Genomic DNA, 12,454 nt, shown 5'->3' with positions numbered 1-12,454 from the left:
ATCTTCTTTTCAGACGCCTAGGAGGATTATTAGGTAATGAAGGAGAAGCCAGGTTAGAAACAAGTGGATTTGGGTGGTTGAGAAGTTTATTATGGAAGGAACGGTATCTGGTTCTGGCCAAATCGGCAACATATGGAATATTGAGGTCCTGATGTATGACTTGAATTGTGACAAAGTAAGGAGCATTAAGGATTTTACAAAGGATTTTGGACTGTTAGGATTGGATTTAGTGGAGCCTCAAAGCTCAACTCCGTATATTTATATTATTTAAAAAATAAATAATAAAATTCAACTGACTATTCTAGAGATTTCTCGGGGAAGAGTTCTTATAGTCAGAAAAAAAATCTATGTGCCCTATAATATTATTTCCGAGGATACGTGTTGATCAACCAAGAAAAATTGAGATGAAATATTTAAATTATTGCTGCATACAACTTTTTTTTTGTTAAAGAGAGCGAAAATTGAAAAAAATAAAATAGAAACGAATTTTATAGTTGGAATTTTAATGGATGACAGACAAGACATCCCACTTCAACTGCCAAAGAGGCTCACTAACTAGAAATTGAACCACACTTCAACATATTCTGTTTAATAGGCTTTGTATTTGGAATCTTTTAGTAGCCTATAAACTACTTTTTTCTTATTCGTTGAATGTAGTGGGAGATGTTTAAAATCACTTGGTGTCAGTATGTAATTAATAACATTAATTAAGTTTCGTTGTTAATTAAATCTGTAATAACCTCATAATAGAGTTTTTTGAGCACTTAGTCCGTTATATTAGATATTTTCTTAGATAACAGATTTTCTCTTCTAAATGATACAAAATCTTGACAATAAAAAGATATTTTATAACGGGACTCCTCCCGAAAAGAGGTCAGATGATGACAGGAGACCAGATGTCTCCAGTTTTATCCGGCCATTTCATTTGTTTATCTTGCAACCTGAAATTGTATTTAGTTATTTTAAAAATTGAAATTATTGAATTGGATGGGAACTATGTGCCTAAAACATTTGTGTGCCGTCTGTGTCATATTGAGTATGTAAGTGTAAGCATTACCAGCTGGATGTTTCTACTTATAAGCACATTTATTCTACGAACTATATTCTAGCAAATAGTAAAAAAAAAAAAAAAAAAAAAAGAAAAAGAAAAAGTTATTATGAATATAGCTTTAGTTTTTTTTATTTTAATATTTAAACGCCATTCTTCGTAATGTCCCTTGTATGGTAAATGACACTTACATGTGTGTATATGTCTGATTATTCATTTACAGTTTGCAACATATATCATATTGTCCTAGGTTAGTTTGGCTTTGGGTCTTCCAGATCTTCTCTAACTGATTAGGGTGCATACTGTAGGAGAGCTTTGAGGTAAATATTTAATCAGTTAGAGAACGTTAGAGAAAGTTTATTGACAATCAGATATATCTGTGAAGGCGATAATAGTATTTTAGAGCAAAAAGTGCATTAGGTACCAACTTTACGTAATATTTCGTCACTTAGATACCTCGTTAGTCCAAAATAATAAAATGTTTTTTACTAAAAAAAAAAATCAAGTCTTCATTCTAGAGAATAGCTGCCTTTTTAATAATTACAATTATTAGATATTAATGGTTCATTAATAAATAAAGATTGTATCCATGACAATTTAGTTCGTTTAATTTTTTTTTCCAGCTTTGTACTAGAGACATCTTCTCAACGTTTTGTAGGATACCTATATAATCCTCGACACCTATATAATGACTTTGTAGGATACCTATCTAATGACTTCGAAAACTCTTTCGAGGTGTATCTATAATGAAGCTTTATTATTATTATTATTTTTTTTTTTTGATAAAGTTATAGTTTCTTGTTTTTTTGGGTATTTCGGACAAGATAAACAGCTCTTACAGGTTACAGCTTAAACAACAGTATTTAAACAAATACTGAAGAAAAGACAGATATTAGGCCATAGATACTGAGAAAGAGCGAGATAAAATGTGAAAAATTCTATTTATTTATTTTCCAACCGCCTTGCCTCTCGGCTATAAGGAATTCTGAAGTGGGTGGTACATGCTGCTTCTACCAATAATAACTATCTGTATTAAAATTCTTCTGTTTCAATATTCTAAGGATGTTAATATGGTTAGATATTACTTGAAGAGCGATAACTGGGTAGTTACATAGTTATTTCTATTATTTTAGAGACTTGAGCCATTAGCTCGTAATTATTTAACGTTCATTTATATTTTATTTAACGTTAGATGTCCTTACTCAACTAAATAGTGTCCTAATTGACGCGTCAGTTGTTGACCGTGGATATTATAGGAGATGGTCGGGGGTGCGGTCAGCGAAGACCACAAATAAGTAGAACTATTTTGTTAGAGCTAACGTTTAAGCCAGAATTTTTAGGCCATCATTAGGGTTAAGAAAAAAAAATAACGACCATAATGGATAAAAGGAGATACAGAACAAAAAAATAGATAATTAAGTTACATAAGTATTATTGGAAGACGTACCTATAAACATTACAAGAAAGTAAATGCAGTACGAGAATACAGTAATATTAAAATTATGAATGGGAGAAGAAAAAAAAAATAAGCCATATATACAAAAAACGAAAATTAAAAAAAAAATTAAATTCATGAAAAAAGTGAGAAAGAAAAGGTATATGTAATTAATAAAATAAAATAATTAAAGATGAAAAATATAAATTTATATAAGCCAAAAGGAGTAAATAATACGACTTAAATATTTTGATATGGCGAACATAACTTAATAACTTGGATAAATAAGAAAATGGAGAAAGAGTCACTTTACATTTCTTAACATTCTTTTTAATCCCTTATTCACTCTATTCTTATTCATTCTTTCCGCACCTCCAACCATCTTCTTCTCATAAGAATTTCCTTTGATGGAATATGACTTACTTAACAGCATAGTGGGTTGATTAAGTATGTCAGATTTCTTTATTAAGATTTAGATGATGATTTTCTGTTTCATTATAGCCGAGAGTCAGCCCTTCAGGGTCAACCCTGCGTCATGAAGTGGGTCCCATTAATTGAGTAAAAAGCTGGCGGCCGAGCTTGTTTCTGATCAAATCACCTCCTTGCACAACCGTTGGTCTAGTAACAGTACTCCCATTACCCTTCCTGGATTGTAGCAGTACAGACTTCATTTTTTTAAATTCTAATATCATTAGTCATCCCCATTATTAAACAAAAGTCTAACTTTGTCTTGAACAAGGCCAAGACGTTATATATTTAAGTCGTATCATTTGGAGACTGAATAAAAATACTGGATAAAGAAAATCATCACTAAATAAGTAATTGATGATTTTCAGTAAAACGCGTAGACCGAGGTCTGATTTGATGTACTTAATGAAACAGACTTTGAAGAAGTAGGACTTATCAAAACTTGGTGCGTACGACAAGAATCAGGTTCAATTGAGAAACAACTTGTCGCTGTGACAGTCGTTAGTTGTCACAACACCTATCTGGTGCAAATATATTATAACTACTTAAGTATCCATTTTTTCTATCATACTTTTATTGTAGTCAGTAGTTGCAGAGTTGCATATTTAACTTATAAACAACTAAATAAAATAATTAAAAGTGGTATATTAAGGTACATGAAAATATTTGATTCTAAAGAAACTATTTAAGGAGATTATAGCATAAAAATATAAATGAGTGAGAAAAATTTAATCATTTAATTCGGTACAGAATTGTTGAAAGAAATGAATTTAGTAATAAACTTAAGGTTATTAAATTCTGTAACCGATAGTTTATAGTCTTTTTAAGTATGTCGGTTCAGATCGGATTTAGAAAACACTTTGATTTTTTTTTCTACGATAAATAATTATTGCTTCTATGATTTCTTATGCATTCTATAAACGTATGAGAGACAGGATAAGACCAGACGATTTTACTATTCCTAGCGTGTTCTTCATTATTAAGTTTTAAAAAAATATATAATTTCACAGCAATATATGGATTTATTTCTGACCAGATATGGGGATCTATTTCTTATTACTGGCTATCTGTACGGTGGCCATAATAGAACTGAGAAATTTGAAGAAATGTTAAAATATTCGGAAATGCTGCAGAGGGAAGCCATGTGCAGTGAAGGGGAGTAGGAATGCTGCCCGGAGTGTTGGCAGTTCGTCATAGCAGCATTCGAACCGGTCCTCTATCTTCACTGTCAGCCACTTCATGTCCTCTTCCGTTATACAGAAAATTTTAATATTTCCAATTTTTTTTTCTTTACATTACTAAAACAACTATCAGTTGAAACAATAGTTTATGTTAAGATCTAAAAAATATAATTATAATGTACAATAAGTTATTACTGTATATAAGATCTAGTTTTTATCTTATAAGCGTGTCGCGGTCGACTTGTTGTCATAGAAGTATTCCAAGAGGAAAGAAGGGGTGTGAAATACTATAATTATACACTGTGTTTCAGTATCAGGTGCATTCCAGTGAGGTATAAATGCATAAGTAAAATATATGTTCAAAATTATTTTTATTTTTTAAATCACTTATTAAGTTTTAAAAATATAGACTCATGAAGAAAATAAATTTCCAGACCCAACTTTTGATAGCAGCATTCCATACATGCCTTACCTAAAAAAAATCGATTTTCCGACATTTTTTCCTGATAGATTTTTACTAACTTAAAATAAAATTTAATTTGTTTACCAACTGCGATGTAAAAGTTGTACTATTTGTTTGTAAATATGAAAACGTTGTTATAAATATGCACAGTATGGATGCATTTGATTTCAATGTTTCAAGTTTTTTTTTTTTGACCAGAAAAATATATCATAAAAGAATAATATGACTTACTTTTTGCTAACCTGTCAATAGCTCGCCGAGTAAACATCGTACTGAAACACAGATATATGCCTTATCTACCTAGGTAAAAAACAACAATAATTATTTAAAAGGCCAAAAAACTCACGTCTAGTGGAATTAAAAGTACATGGATAATTGATAACTTTTGATCCATATAAAATATGTCGAGAACTATGGCTAGAAAGTTATGTCTTCTGCAATCGCTTCAAAGTCCCTGGTACACGGAATTTCACCCTAGACAATACGAGCGATCGATGATCAACCCAAAGTGTCCTCACGATGACCTATTCCCTACTCCCGTTATATAGGTTATGTCTTTTTTAAAATTATTATTTCATTCTATAATACTATAAAACTAATAAAATTAAAGTAAGGGTAGTATCGAAAGATGTCATAATGTCTTCAAATGTCATAAAGAAGAGTAACTTACTAACCAGTCAAGTTTTCACTCATTCAGTCGTCTTCAGAACAAAATAAATATGAAGATCATATAAATACAAACCAAAAACATCATGTTTCATATCAATATGCGAATTGGCGTTTTATAAATTTTGCTATTTTGAGTTTTGTTGTGTTTACATTCTTCAATTCTATCCACAATGCCTAAAACCTCCGAATATATCTAATTAATTAACTAATTAAAAATACACATTATACAGCTTTGTTACTTAACGAATCAAAATATGAAATAAGCTACTACATTAATTAGCTTTCAGCTCAACAGAGCAACAGCTCAAAAAATGATTATTTTGAGATATGGATGTAATCAATAATCAATAAGAGTAAGGTCTATACAGTTTAAAACTGTAATATCTCTATTTTTAATTTTAACTTAGATTTTAGTAAATTTATTTTACTATGATTCTGTGTATTACTGTGCAGATCTTAACCTTATTACTAAGATTACGTGCATAGCTCAAAATAACCATTTTTGAGATGTTACACTGTTGAACTGAGACAGTTTTCGCCTGCTATGATTCAACCCTAAACACTCTCAGAAATATTGAGATACTTCTTTTAGATATTGCACCGACATTATTATATCACCCTAGAGCAATATTTTATAATAACTTAAAAACTAACTGTTAGCGCCATTATAGAATTACGTTGTAAATAAAACTAAATACTAACAATACTATTTACAATTATTTACAACGTAATTATATTATGGCGTTAACACTAACAGTATAAGTTTTGCAGAGTGTAAGATGACTTGTACTATTTTACATTTTAACTGCTATAATATCAGTGAGTGTGTAGCTCATTGGTTAGGCAGTGTGCTACTAACCAGAAGGACCAGGGTTCGAATCCGGCTATAGCAGATGATTATTTTCTGTTTCATTATAACCATGAGTCAGCCCTCCGGAGTAAACCCAGCCTCAATAAAGTGGGTCCCCTTAATTGAGTAAAAAGCTGGTAGTCGAGCTTATTTCTGATCAAGTCACCTCCTTGTACAACCGTTGGTCTAGTAACAGTACTTCATCACCCTTCATGGGTTGTAGCAGTACAGACATCACTTTTATTATCACTAGTCGTCCCCATTATTAAATAAAAAGTCAGTCTTCATTATGGGATAGGGCCAAGACATTATATATTTAAGTCGTATCATTTGAAGACTGAATAAAGGTACTGGATAAAGCAAATCATCACTAAATAAGTAATTGACGATTATCAGTAAAACGCGTAGACCGAGGTCTGATCTGATGTACTTAATGAAACAGACTTTGAAGAAGTATGACTTATCAAAACTTGGTGCGTACGACAAGAATCAGGTTCAATTGAGAAACAACTTGTCACTGTGGCAGTCGTTAGTTGTCACAACGCTTATCTGCAGGTATAGTATAGTTACCTAAGTATCCATTTCCTTTATCATACTTTAATTGGTAATTATTGTTGTCAGTAGTTGCTAGGTTGCACATTTAACTTATAAAGAAAAAAATAAATAATGAAAACTGGTGTATTAAGTACACGAAAATATTTTATCCTAAAGAAACTACTTAAGGAGATTATAGTATAAAAAAATAAATGAGTAAGAAAAATTTAATCATTTAACTCGGTACAGAATTGTTGAAGGAAATGAATTTAGTAATAAACTTAAGTTTATTAAAGCCAATGAAAATTAATAAACTAAAATAAATATTGCAAACATATCTCCATATATTTATAAAATTCTATAACCGATAGTTTGTAGTCTTTTTTTCTTATTTGAATTAATTTTATTTACAACATTTAAAAACACAGTGGTTTCCAAATAGTAAGACGAATCCTTTCAGATTGAATAAATTCCATTTTAAATCATATTATTTCGTCTCAGAATATTTTTATATAGAGATATTTATATTTAATATCTATATTTTAAGTTCTTAAAAAAAAAAAAGATGGAAGAAACAGAATGCAAATACAAAGAAAAGAAGATGTATGTAGAAATAGATGGCCTTCATATTACAATCTTGGCGCCTCTTTTGTTTACCGTGCATAATAATTAATCACCTTGACTGGAAAATGCTTAGATTTAAATTAACCCATGCCTCTCATTTATTCAAGCAAAACTATTAAATTTAGCAAAAGAAGCCAATATTATTCCAAGAAAAGTAAATTTTTAAGTATCTCCATCATAATTTTTAAAAATTCCAAAAGTTATTGATTGGTCTAATTTCTTTAATAGATGGGTATGTTTGAGTTCAAGGTTGGTTACGATTTGTGCGGGATGAATTCCCCAAATATATATATATATATATCAAGGATCATATTATATTTAAATATTTTTGCTAGATCTGAACTTTTCAAATTCTTTGGTATACATATATTTTTCACTGCAACCTAAATTATTTTTATATGGTTGAAAATTCTAGTTTACATGAAGAAATACTAAACTGTTCAAATAAAGTACTAGCTAATCATAAATTCTTCTGAATAATATTTTAGGCAATAATTGATTTTTTCAAAATCTGATTCATTGATAATTATTTAAATTATAGTTCAAATAAAAGATATTGAGTGAGAATTTATATACTATCAATGCTATTTTGAGCTATTCTTTCTTTTCTTTTACTGACAAATTAAAAAAAAAAAAATCAAATAAAAATAGAAATTACAAAATATCTAAAATTGTGATAGCGATAATGCAAACAATTTCTAATTTTGCATAGAAAAGAAGGGTTAGAGAATAAAAGTTCATCTTAATTCAACTGATCAAATCTTACGTTAACGCATAGAAAGATTTCTGGAGGTGTCAAATATTGCAACATCAAGAAATTTAAACTGTTTAATACTAACCCATTTACAAGAAAATTTAACTATTTTTAAAACAAATTAACAAAAACCTTTCTTTTACAAGTAATATGTCACATATTACCATTATATCATTATCAAGTACCACCAAATGAAATGATATTGAATGTGATTGTAGGTAGAAGTGAATAACAACTTTTTTTATTTACTTTACTCGGCCGTGATATAACATTAACATAATGCAGAATAAAAATAAAATTCAGAAAATTATTAATTATATATATAAATTTCTGATAAGAAAATTATAATATCTAACAATACTAAAACTCTGAAATCGTTTCTAGCTTTTAGTTTTATTAATTAGTTTTATTGTTAAATCAATTAACATAATAAAGCATATTATTTTATTTCGAAACGTATTATAAACATAATATTAAAGATCAGGTTATTCATTTTTAAGAAACAAAACATTCTTAAAATGTTAAATTTTTATGGCATTTGCATGTAAGTTTGAGAGTAAATTCGTTATCATAATAAGTTTAGTTTTAAATTTTTTAAACTTAAGAATTTATATACACCGAGAATCTGAGACAAGGTATCAAGGAGGAGGTCGAGTGAAGACATAATTTGCAGCCGGTATGCAAAACAAACTTGTTTCGGTTCGCCAACCCCCAAGTTCATAACCGCAACTATTATTTTACGTCTTTTTAAGTTTAAGTATTAATCTAAATTTGAAGATGAAATACATCCATAAAAATACGATATAACAATATAAATTACTTTTGTGACAGATACACATTATGCGATCTATCGCTAGGTTGATTTTATGGTAATGATTGTGTTTAATAGTTGTTATGCCTTGAATCATATTACCAAATTGGTAATAATAAAATACAAGTAAAAAACAGAACTATCAGCTTTAGGAAAGAAACGGACACTAGGTTCAAGATAAAGGATATTTAAAGTGCATTCCTTGGAGACTTTAACGATCGATTAAATGGTTAAGTATTTTAAAAAAAGAAATAGATCCTTTAACAATATTCTTTCGTTTTAAAATTTGAAGTGGTTCGGTCCAGGTATTCAAATAAATGAAGATTTTGAACTCTGTTTAAATCCAAATGTCATCTTAAAACTTAGACACTGTTATCCGAACATTACATATTAAACATGATTGAAACAAACTAATTATATATGTAACAAGAAGTAAATATAGCTTAACAGACAAATTCCACACATTTGTTCAACCTATTTGTACAGACTGAGACTGAAAAATAACATTTAAATCATTCAAACAATAAAATATTTATCACTGATCACCTGACAGAGGACACTCACATGTGACAGCTTGAAGAGACGATCTAGAAGCATGACATATGATCCATGATGAGGGGCACAAAATGCACAAGCGAGGGGCAAATCCAAGTGCTATGGAGATTTGAACTAGACTGTGGGTGACCCCACTCCCCCCACCCCTGCTCGGCGGGTACAGTCCCTATCCTGTACAACTGGTCCCCTCCCCTCTCCTCCCTCTGTTCCGCTAGGGTCCACAGCCTCCACAAGGTGGAAGTCACTTTTTGACTTTCGATTTTTCATCTCATCTGATCTCTTTGGCTGTGGCTTTTTTGGTAGACCCAACATTTACAAGTGGTAACTAAGATTAAATACCGGATCTATCTTCGTTAAGAATGCTATAAAATATTGACAGCATTCATTAAATGCATTAAAAGCTTTAAAAATCCACTATTAACTATTAAAAGTTTTTAAAAAATCATGTCCTTCACGAATAATATTCCACGTGTAATTATAGAAAGATGGTCTGTATAGCGATCCGGAAAGCTATAAAAATAGCAGAAAATAACTACTCATTAATAAACAACGTTTCGCCCAACTTTATAGAGCTTTATCAGGGCTGAATCCTAGAATTCAGAAGTTTACGAGTAAAGTAATTTTACATTTCCCAGGATGTTTCATGTTCAGCCCTGCTTCATCTGGACAAGTTTTTTTACAAGGAGTCCTCATGCATGATTTTAAAAAACAACAAAAAAAAGTAGATTATGATTACTTGATTAATGTTCCAAAGTTATGTAATTTATTATAAAAGGCTTAATGTTCCTCATTATGTGAATAAATCACCCATAAAAATATTTTTATTCTATCTATTGCCGATTTGGCTCTAAATAGATATAGTCCCTTTCATCCTCACAGAATCTGATTCAAATACGATTTTATATGGGTGATTTTTCCAAACCGAAGCGTCCTGAAGTCGTAAATTAGCAAGATCCATGTAAAACACAAAATCGTTTGCCAGTTCAAATTCTCTTCATCATAATTTGAATATATGCTGGCCGAGGATATTCAAATACTTGTCATGATGACGAATTCTCATTGTAAGTTGAATTCCCAAACGATTTTGTCCGTACATTTGTTCGATATCGCGTACCGTTGGCTCACAAACAGTCGAAAACCATAAAAAAATGTTTGTAAGATTGTGGATCTTGGCGATTAAATCCTCCCGGATCCCTCGGACCGGAAGAATTACCCATATAAAATCTGTTTACCGATTCTTTAAGGGAATCTTCTATACCTTTCCATTAGACATTCTAAAGTTATGTGCGGGGTAGAAGAACTAAGAAGTGTCACCTGTAGGGAAAGAAAGAGTTAAATAAGTAATTTCAGAATCGTACTTTTCATTTTTGAGATTGGCTGTTCACACCACACACAACTGTCTTTCCTATCTTTTCTCGAAAGCTCTCCGAGGCTACTGATAAGATGATGGCCACGAGACTTCATGGTATAGAATCGTCTTGGCAGTGCTGCTTTCTTCTCTAGCCATTGTAATTTGATAGTAATCTGTAAACACGCTCACTTGTTGCAGGTTTTCAGGGTTGGAAATTATAAAAATGAATTATTATAATGATAATATGTGAGTGAAACTCATAAATATTATATTACTCGTAAATTAATCTAACATAACTCTAAATAACCTAGACTAGAACCATACTAGTGTTTATTTTATCGACCTTCGAATATTCCTACAATGACTGTGTTCGATGGTGTATTTTAAGACAATGAAGATATCTAATAACACAGGTTTTCCAAATGATTATTTTCTCCAAAAAGTGTTCACAATATATATCAATATTTGGGAATGGATCGTTTAAAATTTTTTAAATATATATATTATTTTTATATAATACTTCACGAACGCGATTTATTTGACTATCTAAGCTCTATATAAATATATATATAAATTTATTTCAACTAAATGTAATATTCCGGCCCATATAACTCGTTCAAAATTAATTTATATTATTAAATACTCAAAACGTTCTCCCATTTCCCATATAATGTTATATATACTCAAAACACAAGCACACACACATATACCTGGCCTGACTTTCGGAATCTCTCTATGGAAAATAATTAGTATAGTAAAAACATTTATTCGATCCCACATAAGGCCACCTTGTTATTACTCATCGAAAAAAAGCACCATTCGAAGGTCTTTACGATTATTGTATTTTTTCCAGACCAATCATTTGGTATACGTCCTACGAAAGATTACGGTTCCAGCATCTCTGGGTATCGAGCTGTGAGTACGTATTTATAGAAATAAATAACCGACTTCAAAATAAATATGGGTGATTCGTTTATCTACTCAACACATAAACTCAGATATAATTAAATTAAAATCCGTGGTCACATTTAATATCATAAAAAATAATTTAATTAACAAATAATAATATATTAAACAAACGATGGAGTAAGCTGCGTGACCAAGAGTTGTTCCAACAGATGCAGTAATCATCATAAATAGAAACCAAATAAACTCAAATATTCTCTGATTTTACAAAGCGATATGGCTATAATTTAAGGTCCTTTGCCTCATATATTTAAGTAATTGAAATTGGAAACACAGTGGTAATAATTTAATCGAGAATTGTTTGGTATCATCTTACAAATGTTTAGACATACCGAATTAACATGTATTCTTACTTTCATTATGCTAATTACACACGAATATCATCAATAATGTGAAATGTTAAAAAAATATTTGAACCGGAAAAAAAATTTATTATACATAAACGACATGAAACAAACACTATATTTTTGGAAAATAATATTATAAAACGCAATCGGCGTGGTTGGATAAATTCGATTCCTGTTGAAGACGACAGTAACTGTTATCTTTCAACTTATCCGCTCCTTCACATTTTATTTGCCAAGGATTGACCTTTGGTTCAGTCTACCACGTGGAGGTCCTCTGGAAACAGAGTATGACCTTTCACCTTGTCATGAAACAACTCGCAAGGGTATAGAGGTTATCTCAAATGACATTGCGAAAGGATAGTCCCGTTTGTTTTGCAATTTCTTCTTTTTATTTTACA

The 12,454-nt window shown here is 30.4% G+C and overlaps 1 protein-coding gene across 5 annotated transcripts in view; it reads right to left on the bottom strand.

The window, feature by feature from the left end:
• Positions 1 to 9,539, bottom strand: part of LOC106682296 (F-box/LRR-repeat protein 7) — a 179,789-nt gene extending 170,250 nt beyond the window's left edge. For 2 of the 5 annotated variants that reach the window (XM_067053639.1, XM_067053640.1), the window contains exon 1: positions 9,402 to 9,519. The gene's annotated coding sequence lies outside the window, so the exon portion shown is untranslated. Of the gene's footprint in view, positions 1 to 9,383 lie in introns of all 5 variants that reach the window. The other 3 variants (XM_014423066.3, XM_014423067.3, XM_067053641.1) reach the window with 3 other exon arrangements.
• Between the last annotated feature and the right edge of the window lie 2,915 nt (positions 9,540 to 12,454).

This window comes from Halyomorpha halys, unplaced genomic scaffold (genome assembly GCF_000696795.3).
Source record: "Halyomorpha halys isolate HHAL.00 unplaced genomic scaffold, Hhal_1.1 Scaffold400.1, whole genome shotgun sequence".
NCBI classification, from domain to species: domain Eukaryota; kingdom Metazoa; phylum Arthropoda; class Insecta; order Hemiptera; family Pentatomidae; genus Halyomorpha; species Halyomorpha halys.
This window is presented reverse-complemented; position numbering and strand designations above follow the sequence as displayed.